This window comes from Geotrypetes seraphini, chromosome 9 (assembly GCF_902459505.1).
Source record: "Geotrypetes seraphini chromosome 9, aGeoSer1.1, whole genome shotgun sequence".
Taxonomy (NCBI): domain Eukaryota; kingdom Metazoa; phylum Chordata; class Amphibia; order Gymnophiona; family Dermophiidae; genus Geotrypetes; species Geotrypetes seraphini.
The window spans coordinates 118,687,001-118,701,694 of NC_047092.1; the positions used below are offsets into that span (position 1 = coordinate 118,687,001).

The 14,694-nt window shown below is 43.4% G+C and overlaps 1 protein-coding gene and 1 pseudogene across 4 annotated transcripts in view; both read right to left on the reverse strand.

The window, feature by feature from the left end:
- The window catches only part of CROCC2 (ciliary rootlet coiled-coil, rootletin family member 2), a 993,480-nt gene that overhangs the window by 915,373 nt on the left and 63,413 nt on the right, over positions 1–14,694 (reverse strand). The gene's annotated exons all lie outside the window — the stretch shown is intronic.
- On the reverse strand, positions 7,809–8,761 carry LOC117367158 (annotated as a pseudogene).

Below are 14,694 nucleotides of genomic sequence, written 5' to 3' on the forward strand. Positions count from 1 at the left end.
GAAGAGTGTCTCTGAGCAACAAACCCAGTCTGGTGCATCCTATATAATAAAACGCTAGCCGCGCATGCGCACTCAGACCTGCGTGATCTGTGATCCCTGTTCCGTGATCTGTAGGTCCGTGGCCAGAGTGCGTATGCGGCTGCCAGACAAAGCGCGAGAGACAGACTCGAGCACTGTGGCCGACTCAGGATCGTGGGAGGATGCGCCGGAGGGATGCCGGAGGGGGAGGTACATATCGCTTCTGCACATACTGGTACAAACCTCCCTCCAGCGTTGGCCGCCGCAGCACGTTAAACAGGCTGCTTCTCAGCTTTCTCCTGCAGTTGAGTCCCTCTGCCGCGTCACTGATGACGTCATCAATGACGCGGCAGAGAGACTCAACGGCAGAAGAAAGCCGGGAAGCAGCCTGTTTAACATGCTGCGGCTGCCAACGCTGGAGGGAGGTTTGTTATTAAAAGTCATCTCGCTGGGAGGGTCGCAGAGTCAGCGGGGGTTGGGCTGGGAGGGGAGAGAAGCGTCTGCCTCGGGTGCCTCAGGCAGCAGCAGCGTTTACAATTCGCTGCTGTTGGGGCTTCGGGCCTTCCTCTCTGGCCGGTCCTGCCTACTTCCTGTTTTCATGAAGACAGGACCCGCCAGAGAGAAAAACCTGAAGCCAGCAACAGCAATGAATTGTGAATGCTGCTGCTGCCCAATGAAGTAGTTCAAGGAGGAAAGGGAGCAGAGGGGGAGATAATGGCTTGGAGGGAAGAAGAGATGGCAGGGCATGGAGCGAAGGAGGAAGGTATGCCAGACCAAGGGAAAAGGAAGGAGAAGATGGAGAGAGGCCTTATGGGACAGAGAGAGAGAGGGCGGACACTGGATGGAAAGAGTGCAGTGAATGGAAGGGGCAAGACAGAGGGTGAACAGTAGATGGAAGGGGTAGAGAGAGGGAGACAGACACTGAATGGAAGTGTGGAGGACAGGGGGAGCAGGATTGAGGGAAGAGGATAGAGTTAGAAATAAAGATAGACAGACAGGGGGCCAGGAAAAGACACAGACAGAAAGAATGACAGCATCCAAGGAGAGACAAATAAAAAAAAAACAAAAACAGACAGACAGACAGACATCTACTCTAGCACCCTGCGCGCATAAAATGGTCCCTGCGGTCTTGCCGGCTCCCCCTCACTCACAGTAAGTAATTTCTTTGTCGGCAATCCCCCCTCGCACCCCTCCTCGAAGCACCTGAACCCCCGTTGACCCTTCCATCGCGGTCTGACCCTCTCATCCCTTCCCGCCGTCTGACTGACTCACTTAGTCCCTTGACGCCACCCTTCCCTTCCCGTGGTCCTGACCGTTGACCCTCCCATCATGATATGACCTTCCCATCCCTTCCCGCCATCTGACTGACTTAGTCCCTTGCCGCCCCTTTCCCTTCCTGCGGTCCCGACAAACCTGCCCACTCCAGCAGTGTCCAAAGCACTCTACACATGCTGCTTCGGGGTCTTCTACTGCCCTGATTTGCTCTGCTGCATCTCTGATGATGTCATCAGGGACGTGCCAGAGTAAATCAGAGCAGTAGAAGGCCCCGAAGCAGCGTATGTAGAGTGCTGCGCTGCTTTAGTCGGCAGGTTTGTCGGAACCACGGGAAGGGAAGGGGGGGTGGCAAGGGACTAAGGGAGCCAGCCAGACCGCGGGAAGGGAAAGGGGTGGTAGGGGAAAATGTTGCTGCTGCACAGGGAAGTGGTGTGGGGGAAGGGAAATGGAGGGGGAGGGAATGCTGGTGCAGCTGCTATACAGGGAAGTGGGGGGAAGGGAAATGCTGTTGCGGCTGCACAGGGAAGTGGGGTGGGGGGAGGAAAATACTGCTGCTGCTGCTGCTGCACAGAAAAATGGAGGGGGAGGGATAGAAGGAAAGACAGACAGTGGGAGGGAGGGAGACAGAAAGAAAAGAAGAAAGATACAGGGGCAGGGAGAGACACAGAAAGACAGAGACAAAGGGAGCCAGGGAGAGACAGACAGAAAGAAAAACTGTGGGAGGGAGAGACAGAAATAAAGAAAGACAGACAGACATAGATTCTAGCACCCTTTAATGTAATGGGCTTAAATACTAGGGGCCCACAGAGAGACAGTCAGGGAGGGGGAGAGGGAAAGGGGGCTGCTTTCTAGCACCCGTTAATGTAACGGGCTTTAACACTAGTACCAATAATAAAGGGGAGAGCCTTAGCCAACCGTAGAGCCAATGTTTTAGCCAAAAGTTTTCCATCCACATTAAGGAAATAGGCCTGTAGTTTGAAACCAATGTGGGATCTTTATTTGGCTTTGGTAAAACTATAGTAACTGATTCAGCCATAGTACCCTTTATGCAGATATGGTAACAAGGTAATTTGAAATGTTTTAAAAACCTTTACTGTGAAACCATCACCACCTGGAGCGGACCCAGCTCTAAGGGACTTCAATGCTGTTTGTAATTCTTCCAATGATATTGGCTTTTCTAAGCTTTCTGTTATATACTCAGGAATTTTTGGTCCCTTAATTAAATTCAAAAATTATAATCCTTCCTTTACTTTACCTAAATAAGGCTCAGAAGAATAAAGGGCTTTATAAAATTTTAAAAATTGTTCCAGAATTAAACCAATTTGAAAATAAGTATTCCCTTTTTCATCTTTCACCATCACTATTTTTGTTTTACATTTTTATGCTTTTAGATAATTTGCCAATAATCTTCCCGCCTTATTTGAATTTCCATAATACATCACTTGCTGAGAAAATAAGTCCTTCCTTATCAATTTAGAAGAAATCTCATTAAATTTCCCCTTAGCTTTCAAGAGATCTTGTAATGTAGAGTATTCCCATTTCTCAATCAATTTTGATTCTAAAACCTTAATATCTTGTTCTAAACTTGAAAATTGTTTTTTAATTTGTTTTTTAGTATAAGCCGAAAAAGAAATAATTTGACCTCTTATAGTTGCCTTAAAAGCATCCCAAATAATTTCTATAGAGATATCTTCAGTACTATTAATTTGAAAATAATCATTTATTTTTGACTGAATTTTCTCAATAAAATTTGGTTCAGCAAGCAAAGTATTATCAAATCTCCAAATACGTTTACTAATATCATAATCACTTATTTTAATTTTAATCCAGACCCCTCCATGATCAGACAAAATAATTGGATCTATGGAGGCTTGTGATACTTGTTGTACTAAGGTATTTGAAACAAAAATATAATCTATTCTTGAAAAAGATTTATGAACTTGGGAGCAAAATGAAAATTCCCGAGCATTGAAATGAAATATTTGCCATATATCTTTCAAATCACAATTTTGTAACAAATTATCCAAGCCTAATGATTTTATAATTCTACTAGGTTTTTTGTCCAATAAAGGATCCATAACAGCATTAAAATCCCCTGCCACAACTAAATTAGAAGCAGCCAGTGGTAACAACTGTTGTATAGATTTTAAAAAATTCAATCTGATTCGAATTAGGTGCGTATATTTTGAAAAGTGCCATGGTATTATTTCCCATGCTCATGTCTACATGTATCCATCTTCTTGAAGGATCTGCATTAATCATTTTAAATAAAGCATTACATTTTTTATTAATTAAAATTGCTACACTTGCCTTTTTCCCTACAGCTGGGGCAAAAAAACAATGTTTAACCCAATCCCCTTCTAATTTTTTAAATTCTTTATTCATTTTCATACTTACAATAAGTGTGACAATATGTCCAAACAAATTAACAACAAATATATCACTTAATAATCACCAATGATACAAATAATATGCCTTTATCACCCATTCCTATCCTGTAGTCAAATATCATGTACAATATGTAATTATAAAATTACCCCCCCCCCTCACCCCTTACCATTGAACTCATAAATTTAAGGGAAACAATGTCATCTACTCAGTACAATACTTTGTTAATGGCTCCCACACTTCTTGAACTTTCCTGAAACATCCCCGCTGTATTGCAATAACTCTCTCCATTTTATAAACATGACACAAAGAATTCCACCAGAAATTATAATTAAATCTACTCCAGTTTTTCCAATTATACGTTATTTGTTGAATGGCAACACCAATCATTATGAGTAATAATTTGTTATTATTTGTAGAAATCTGACTTTTTGCTCTCATTGCCATACCAAATAGCACAGTATCATATGACAATGCCACTGGGTTGTCCAATAAAAAATTAATTTGGTCCCACATTGATTTCCAAAAATTCATAATAAATGGACAATAGAATAATAAATGATCTAAAGTCCCTGCTTCGAGATGACAGTGCCAACATTTATTAGACTTAGAGCTATCCAATTTTTGTAACCGAACAGGGGTCCATAATGCTCTAAGTAACAGAAAAAACAAAGTTTGTCTCATAGAGCCGACACTGTACATCTCATCCTCCAAGACCAAATTCGTGGCCATTGAGATGCAGTAATTTGATGCTTAATCTCAATGCTCCAAATGTCTCTCAGACCCGTGTTTGGTTTCTTTTTAATAAATCCAGTTAGTAATTTATACCACTGGGCGGCCTGGTGACCCAAGAAGTCCACCTGAAAGCATAAGAATTCCATACTATAATGATTATTAAGGTTTTTCCAGTCAGGGAACCCCGCCTGAATGCCATGCTTCAGTTGCAACCATCTAAAACTTTCTGATTTATTAAGGCCATATTTATGTTGCAACTGTGAAAATTCAAGCATTTTACCATTAGAGATAACATCTTCTAATAAACGTATTCCTGCTATCATCCAATGTTTCCAGGCAAGCCTTTCTCTGCCAATTTGAATCTTGGAATCAGCCATATAGATTGATTTGTAGATTTATGAATTGGAATAGTTGTTAAGTAACTTACATGTCGCAATGTTTTCCATGTATCAGCTAATATTCTGTTATCTTTACTATAACTAGGCAATTTGATGCTGAGCACATGGCAAAGGCGTAATGAAGACATGAGTTGCCATTCTAACCACAGCCAATCTGGGAGTTTTTCCATGAGCTGCTGCAGCACTTCCGCATTTTCCTGGCTGTCGCTGTCAGGGAACTCGGGCTCAGTTACTAAACTTCTCTCTGACATTCATCAGCATTTCCATCTGTACCGACATACAGATTACGTAGAATAACACAGTCCTTTGCAGGTTCCAGCAGTCATCAATAATCCTTGAAAGAGAAACCAACCGAGCGCAGCCACTTGATCCCTGTCAGCACTCAAAATAGTTTCCGTTAATCACCAGGAAGAGGAAGACATCTAAAACATCTGAATGGAACCACTTGAACATTCCCAGCTCCCTTAGTCACATGTGAACCCCGGAAGAGGGAAACAGCCGATCTCATCATCGCGGCCCCGCACATCTCGAGACGTCCTAACACACGCGGCCACTCCATCTCCCGGTGCCCAAGAGAAACCCTCCGTTCCTCCACCAAAAACACCAAGGAGCAGGTACATCGTGACCCCCCAAGGGGTGCACCTCATCCCATACAGCCGCTCACCCTGGATCCATTCATCTCCTGCACCTGAATACACGCTGGTCTGTCTCTCAGCAGGATCCCCTCTCACCTGCACTTTCCAGGGGATTACCATCAGGAAAATTCCTGGCTGTGCAACACAAGGATGTCTTTTGAAGGCCTCACTCTACACTCCTCCCCCTTTCCTTTCCATTCTATTGATGTCAGGATAGTGTGAATATTTATCTGCTCATTTGCTTTCTCCATTCTATTGTAGAATCTTCTTTATTTTAATTTAAAACTATTCCAATCATTCTAAAACAGTTAATAAATCAGTTTCAGCAACCATCTTTGTCTCCATTAAAGTATATGGAAAAATTAAAATTCCTCTATATTTGCTCTCCAAATCCAAACTTTTCTCATTCAAATAAAACATATGTAAATAAAATTTAAAACACAATTTCCATCCATCCAAAGTCAATTAAACTTTAATTCATAGGAGTTTCTTGAGACGACAAAAATTCTTTAAGTTTTCCTGGATCATCAAACCGATGAAATTTTTCTTTGTCTCATTAATGCAGGATAATATAATCCATACTTAGCACCTATTTCTTTCAGAGGTTGTCTAAGTTGTAAAAATTGCTTTCTGATTTGGACAGTCTCTTTTGCAAAGTATCCATCTTCTTGAAGGATCTGCATTAATCATTTTAAATAAAGCATTACATTTTTTATTAATTAAAATTGCTACACCTGCCTTTTTCCCTACAGCTGGGGCAAAAAAACAATGTTTAACCCAATCCCCTTCTAATTTTTTAGACTCCATAGCTGATAAGTGAGTCTCTTGGATGTAACATATATCTACGCTTTGGTTTTTTAAAAATAAAAGTGTTTTCTTTCTCTTTATTGGTTGAGGCCATTAACATTTAGTGAGAATAATTTAAGCTCCATTAAGATACTTACTTACTGTACACTTGAGCCACATCAAATACTTTGTTTTAATATACTTAAAATTGTTCAATATATATCCATCTTCCCTTAATTCATTCTGTGTAACATCTCTAAAACCCCTTATTCTATTAACTATTGTAATTCTAAGAGCCCCAAAACCCTTCCCTATGCCCTCCCATAAACCCTCCCTTTCTATATTGTGACAACTTGAAGACATAAAAACAGACTGGCCTTCATATACCTCCCCCTTACATCAACCTTATTATTTCTTATATACTTTAAAAATTAATCATATTTAAAATATATATTTTCCCCTCCCTTTTTTAGTAAAACCTAGCTTTCTATCATTTTATATGAGTACATTTCCACATACAAACATAGACATAGAAACATAGAAAAAGACGGCAGATAAGGGCCGCGGCCCATCTAGTCTGCCCACCCCAATGACCCTCCCCTATTTATCTCTGTGCAGAGATCCCACGTGACGATCCCATTTCTTCTTAAAATCAGGCACGCTGCTTGCCTCGATCACCTGAAGTGGAAGTCTATTCCAGCGATCAACCACTCTTTCAGTGAAAAAGTATTTCCTGGTGTCGCTGTGCAATTTCCCGCCCCTGATTTTCCATGGATGTCCTCTTGTCGCCGTCGGACCTTTGAAAAAGAAGATATCTTCTTCTACCTCGATACGGCCCGGGAGGTATTTGAACGTCTCGATCATGTCTCCCCTCTCTTTGCGTTCCTCGAGTGAGTATAGCCATAATTTATCCAGCCATTCCTCGTACGGGAGATCCTTGAGTCCCGAGACCATCCGGATGGCCATTCGCTGGACTGACTCAAGCCTCAGTACATCCTTGCGGTAATGAGGCCTCCAGAATTGTACGCAGTATTCCAGATGGGGCCTCACTATGGATCTATACAATGGCATAAATATTTCATTATGTTCATTACAGCAAATCAATTGTCTAAAATATCCAAGAATTCTCTTTATAAATTTCCCTTGTCAGTATTTAAGATAATTTAGGACATAAGTACATTTATAAATGAAAAAAAATGCCCTTTAATTTATTTGTAAAATAATCACCTTTTAAATGAATGTAAATTAGATATTTTATAATTGAAAACCTGTTTCCCCTTATTTTTAAATTAAGATCTCTATTTACTACATATTAAGAACTATGTTAACATTATTCATTCTCAAGATATTATTAATCAGGAAGTACATAAAAGTCATCAATTTATTTGGCTTACCATCCTAATCCTCAAAAGACTAGGCACTCTGCTTGAGATCATGTTCCTCTCCCTAAAAATTCACATATCATCCACAGCCTATACTAGGTGGTGAAATGGAAAATACATTTGACAGTTTAATACATACACATTTACACATTAGGTGCAGAGGAAAAGATAGCACAAAGGGGGATGATTCATTAGGCATGATTGGAAATAAAGAGGGATTCTCCAGTCACAACTCCAACCTGTCTACTTTGAATGTACTTGCCCCGGGCAGCCTGGCTGTTAGCCAGTGCACGCTTTGTGTATTCCTCTTGTGCAGCTTTAACATTCTCTTTCTTACCTCCCCAAGTCTTGAGAGCAGAGGCCTGCAGGGCACGGCTAAAGGAGAAGGTAAGAGGCCAAGGCTTATGAAGAGGCCATTTGTTTATGGCATTCAGATAGATTGCGGCCTCCTCCTCACTCTGGTTTTCAGATAGGAAGGTGATTCCAGCAACTGCTGGGAGAACGGTGCGACGCATGGCAGAGACATCTGCCATAACAACCTCTTCAGGAGTGTATTTCTTAGTGCAGGCATGACCAGGGGTCATCATGTTGAGGTTTCAACAGGGTTCCCTCCAGGTAAATATGGTGGTCGCTCAGAGCCTTGTAGACTGCAGCCAAAACCTTCTGTGTAAAATACTGTCAGCGCTACAGATCATGACCCCCATCAGGCAACACCTCGAGCTCCACAATGGGAATAATGCCATGCTGCTGGAAAATGCTGGCCTAACGTGTCCACACATTAGCATTTTCTATGATGGTAGGATGAGAGGGAGTATGGTCTGAGATCTTCAACACACAGCGCCATTTTGTGAAATCTGCACCCTCCCCCCTGCACCGAGCACAACGCCCAGCTATTCCATCCAACCAGCATTGATCCCGTGTCACATGGCCTCATCAAAGAGAATGACTCCCCCAATGCAGGGACCCGCCCGCTCATTGGCGGCAAAGAGCAGCTGATGAAAGAAGCAGCGGTTCTCCTCGATGTTTTCCACATTGATTGAGCTCAGGCAGCAAAGATGCCATTGCCATGGGCAACATTGTGGTGGGTGTTATCCGAGAGCCCCTTCCTCTGCATAGGGGTAAATGCTGGGTATTCATGAGGCATTGTGGATCACATCCTTCCAGCAGTCTCCCTCGATAACTATGAACAGAAGCAGCAACTCCCAAATTAGGCAGACTGACCTTCATTTAATCCAGCCGGCCAGTGTCAGTGACTCACATCATATCAAAGAAGTCAGGGAGGATGCACCACGGGGGATCCACCACTCCAGCAGTCTCCCCAACTCACGGTCTAATGCAGCATGTCTACTAAAAGAATTCTCAGCACTTCCTCATCAGAAAAATTCCAACCTCTCTTGACATCAGATAAAGTTCTGAATATATTAGCTATGACATCTGTGCAGAATCTTCCTCTTTGTAAATTAAAATTGTTCCATTAGTTCCATTTCAGTTAAGAATCAGTTGTGGCAGCCCTCTTAGTATAAAATAAAATTAATATTTTAAATGTTTAGTTATATCTATATTTCTCATGGTATTTCAGATCAAGGTAATAAATAAAATCTATATGAAATAGTTTTCTTCCCTATTAAAAACTCTTTAACTCATGGGTGTTTCTTGAGAAGAAAGGAATTCTTTGAGTTTTTCTGGATCTTCAAATTGATGAACTTTATCTTTATATGTAATTCTCATCAAATCAGAATAAAGCAAACCATATTTTGCTCCAATATCTCTTAACGGTTGTCTCAGTTGTAAAAATGGTTTTCTTAGCTGAACAGGCTTTTTGGCAAGATCTGGAACAAATATAAGTTTAGAATCTTTATAAGCTGGATTTTTTTGTTTCTTTTGCTGCTTTTAAAATTTCAAGAACCTGCTGAAACCTTAGTAATCTTAGTATTACTGGTGTAGGTCTTTCTTGATTTTGAGATTTTTTCCCTCCAATTCTGTGTGCTCTCTCTATCTCTAATAGCATTTTAAATTTAATAGAAATAATTTTTGGTATTGCTTCCTCCAAGAAAGCTAATATGTTTTCCCCTCAGCTCCTTCTCTTAAACCAAAAATTCTTAAATTCTGCCTTCATTTTTTCCTTCATTCCTTTTATTATACTGTGATCTTCTTTATGATCTTGTTGTATTTGTTCAATCATTTCCATTCTATTTTCAATTTTATCCATTCTATTACTTACTACAGTATATCCAATTTATTGTTCAAAAGATTCATCTCCTTCCTCATCTCACATATATTTAAATTGATGTTTCTAATTCCTTCCATTACCTCAATTATATCTAAGGCATCCATTGGCAGCGGAGACCCACTAGGAGTCTGTGGATCTTCTTTCAGTCTTTTAACTTTTCCTGCTGATTTTGTTTGTGTTTCCAGGTTCTTCTGATTATTAGAAGCCATTGTTTAAGATTTTATCTTGATAGTTAAGAAAAATTGTAACTTTAGGGTCTAAAAATGATGTTTAGAGGGAGCCAGCCATCCACTAGGTGCTCAAGTTCCGGAATCCTAGAGATATATTTAAACCTTCTAAGGCTTTGGAAATAAAGTAAAATAATTATTCCTTATGGAAAAGACGGAGCACTGTGGGATCATCCACCTCCCTCCCAGGCGCCTCTTTCAACTCAAAATCTGCCATATCCCTATCTGATAGAGATTCAGGAGGAGGAAGAGATAAAGTGGAATCCAATGGATTGTCCCCTCCATCCATAGGGGCCACTCTACGACGTTTAGCTGCAAGCAAACCCTGCTGAGATTGGGTAACCTGGAGTTGAGGAAAAGCAGCTAAAGAAACCTCCCACTGAAGAGCAGGCTGAGCGCTCTGCAAAAGAAAAGCCTTATGTAAAAGCATCACAACTTCAGGGGAAAACGGCAAATGCGGCGACTGAGAATTCACAGCAGGCAAACTCCGTGCCATGTCAGCTGGTGGAAGCGCAGTTAATGGAGCCAACTTCTGCCCCGCATTCATGTCCAACCTCTGCCCAGCTGCTACAGCCGACTCCTGCTCTGCCACTAAATCAGACACCACTCTTAGAAGAGAAACTGCTGTCGGCAGTGAAAGTGCACCCATCGGCTGACTGCTTTGAACCGCCGACAAGGCCGCAGCAGCCGACAGAGCAGGGAAAATGAACTTGTGCCTTTTGGGCATAAAAGCGCTGACTGAACTGGCGCCATAATTACATCATCCCCAGTCACGTCCGCACACCCTATGGAGCATAAACCCGATGGTGTTCGCCGCTTCCCACAGCGGGAACACCGTTTAACAGCTTCTGCCGCCATGTTATGCCACCAAATAAAAAATAAATCTGCTAACCCGCAGCACACAAGAACCGCCGGCCAACTAGCCCAAAAAACCCCAAGGAACAGTACAAAACAACAGGAGTCTTACCCGAAGTGAAAAAATTGCTGCAAACAGAAAGTTTTGCAGAGTAGTAGTTGTAGACTGCTTACAAAGTAAACGACAACTACTCACATTTGGAAGCTCCCAGTTTCTATTTTTTTTTTAAAGGGAAAGAAGAAATTCAGGGAATGAAAACCTCTCACTGGCTCTGAGGGGAGGGTGAGGCAGGGAACTGGGGGGGCCCAGATGTAACCTCTAAAGTCAGCATCGTTCAGCCGAACACCCCTTTCTCACTGAAGAGAATTCTCAACAGGAAAGCAGATGATCATAGACAGTAGAGAATGACACGGTGGCGGTTTACCCGCGGCCACCGCATTTTAGCCGCGGGTCACCCGCCGAAAACGGGGAAGAAAACTAGCAGTCGCTGCGGCGACGGGGACAAGGCCATTCACCGCCCGCGGGGCGGTGAATGGTCTTGTCCCCGCAGTGAGGCATGAAGGATCGCGCGGTCCCCGCAGCTCACACCCGCCTGCCCAATCGATTCTAGTGTTTAGCCAGCTCTCTCCCTTCTCCTCACCTTAGTTTGTAGATTTTCTTTTTCGGCGACCCGCACGCTATCAGAGAGCCGCGCACGCGCGGCTGCTCAGTATTCAATCTTCTGCTCTGACGCAACCGGAAACAGGAAGTTGCAGCAGAGCAGAAGATTGAACACTGAGCAGCCGCGCGTGCGCGGCTCTCTGATAGCGTGCGGGTCGCCGAAAAAGAAAACCTATAAACTAAGGTGAGGAGAAGGGAGAGAGCTGGCTAAACACTAGGATCGATTGGGCAGGCAGGTAGTGGCTGCGGGGACCGTGCGATCACTAGTGTTCCCGGCTCAAATTGGAAGGAGGGAGTGAAAGGGAAAAGGATTCTGGGCCAAGGGGATGAAAACGGAAGAAAAATCCACAGCAGGAAAGAAAGGGAAGGACAGGCAGGTGAGCCAGATGCTAGAAGCAGGGGGGGGGGGGAAGAAAGAGGGAAAAAAGCTAGATGGGGTTGAAAAGAAGAGACACACTGGTATGGAAGAGGAAGATAGGGGAAATCTGGACACAGGAAGGTAACAGAAAGAGGGGAAATTATGTGCATGGGGCATAGGGACAGAGACATAAAGGGGACATGCCATGGGGATGGTATATGGACACGGGGGGGGGCAATGGCAGATACATAGGGGAGATATTAGAAATGGGGAAAATAGGAGCACAGAAGCGAGATGGTTTGTGGGGATGGGACAGGGACCGAGCTCGCAGGCTGCAGTGGCTTACACAAATTACATTGTAACGTGCCATGAAAATAAGAGGGAGAAAGGTAGATAGATAGGCCACGCGAGAGGAGCTGAAGGGTGGTAGAAAGGAACAGATGGTAAAGGAGGGAGGGAAGGGTGGTGGTGGAAAGGAATAGGACAGACATTGAAGGAGGGTGGAGAGGAACAGACCCTGAAGGGAAATGTGGAAGACAGAATGGGAAGAAGACAGATGCCAGACTATGGGGGAGCGGAGGGAAGAAGATGGGTGCTAGACCAATTGGGGGGGGAGTGAAGGGAGAGGCACAGTAACAGCAAATGGAAGACGCAGAGAGAAGACACAGTGGATGGAAGGAATTGAATGAGAAGATGTGGAAAGCAGAAACCAGACAACAAAGGTAGAAAAAAAATTCTATTTATTTTTTGCTTTAGTTGTGTTGATAAAAATTTATAAACAAAGCCCTGCCAGCTGAACATCTCTTTCTCTAGTTCAGCAGCAGGAACTTTGATTTATAAGAAAGGAATAAGCTAAATATTACAGTACTAAGGCTTATATGGATGCAGCGGGGACGGTGACGGGGCGGTGAATGGGATGGCAGTGGCGGTGACGGGGCGGTGAATGGGATGGCGGTGACGGTGACGGGGCGGTGAAGGGAACGGCGGTGACGGGGCGGTGCAGAGGATGGTGGGCCGGTGACGGGGCGGTGACGGGGACAGATTTTTTCCCCGTGTCATTCTCTAATAGACAGCCAGAATTCAGGAGCTATTAGAATAGCGACCATGACCTGCTGGGAGATAGAGCATACTGAAGCTGCAGGAGTCGTACCATCCAAGACCTGTTAATCAGTTCTCTATCTCTACCTGCTGGCGATGTGTGCTATCCCACTAGTCTCTGGATTCATCTGCTGCCGTTGCTAAGGAAAAGTCAATTTATATAATTTATAGGAAGTTTCTATACCACTACTATTGACTGGGGAGTCAATTAAGAGTGGTTTACATGAGCTTCTGTATACACTTTTATATGTAAAGATAGAGATAACAAATGCAGTAAAATTTTAAAAATGGACCAGTGAACATTTCAGTGAGATATGAGGCAGAGTACCTCATATGAAAAAAGTTGCCACCAAAGTCCAGTTAAAATGTATAAGCATTACATATGTTGTGCCTGATATAGTAAGTTTGAGAAGCACTGGGTTAGTAGAAGTTATATTTTTTTAACTTGAAGGTTGCATTGGAAGGGAGAACTGCAGTTGTTCCCTACTTTGATCCCATAGGTTGCACAGGAAGGGAGTAGGGTGGAGAGATACATAGCTGAGTTTCAGTTTGGCCTCACAGATAGGATTATCAGATGTCCAAATTTAACTGGACATATCCCTCTTTTTAGAGAAATATCTAGATGGGTTTTGAAAACCCGGGAGTTTGCCTGGGTTTTGGAAGGCCCCAGCTCGAGGTCGCGTCTGGAGGGCTTCCGAGCATGCGTGGATGCAACACAATGCCATCACACGCATACATGCATGAATGTGATGTCATTGGTCACATCCGTGCATGCTTGGAGACCCTCCAGACCTGGCCCTGAGCTCAAGAAAAAATTAGGTTTGGGAGGGGGCGGGGCCATGTGTCCCCTTTTTTACTTATACAATTACCGAAAATAAGACACTATGTTATATTAATTTGGGGCCCACAAAAGTCACTAGGTCTTATTTTTGGGGTAAGTCTTATTTTTTTTCATGTTCAATGATCATCTCTCCCTTACTCTCCTCTACCCCAATTCTTCCTATTTCCTTTCTTTCCCCCACATGTGCAGCATCTTTCCTCCCTTCTTACCCATCCTCTTGTGCAGTTTCATTCTGTCCCTCCCTCCCATCCCTTGTGCAGCAGAACCCTTGCAGCTTCTATCCCTCCCTTCCATTCCCCTGCTTCGTCCCCCCCTGTTCCCGTGCCCCCACTGCCCCTTCCATCTCTCCCCCGCCAACCACAAAACAAAAATACCTTATAACAAACAGCAACATCAGCAGCAATCTAGACAGGCTGCTTCGTGGATTTTTCCTGTTGAGGTGTTCCTCTGCCACATCACTGATGATGCCATTAGCAACACGGCACACAGAAGGCCCTGAAGCAGCCTGTCTAGATTGCTGCTGATGTTGCCATTTGTTACAAGATATTTCGGTCTCACGGTTGGCTTGGGAGAGATGGAAGGATCAGCAGGGGGGAAGGCGGGGGGGGGGGGGAAGCGCTGCTGCCGGCGACTAGGGCTTATTTTTGGGGTTAGGGCTTATATTAAGACCTACCCCAAAAATCATGCTAGGGCTTATTTTCAGGGTAGGTCTTATTTTCGGGGAAACACGGTATGGTAACCCTACCCACAGACCACTTCAAATAAAATGGATCAGTACTATAGATACCCAGCTTTAGTCTGAGACAT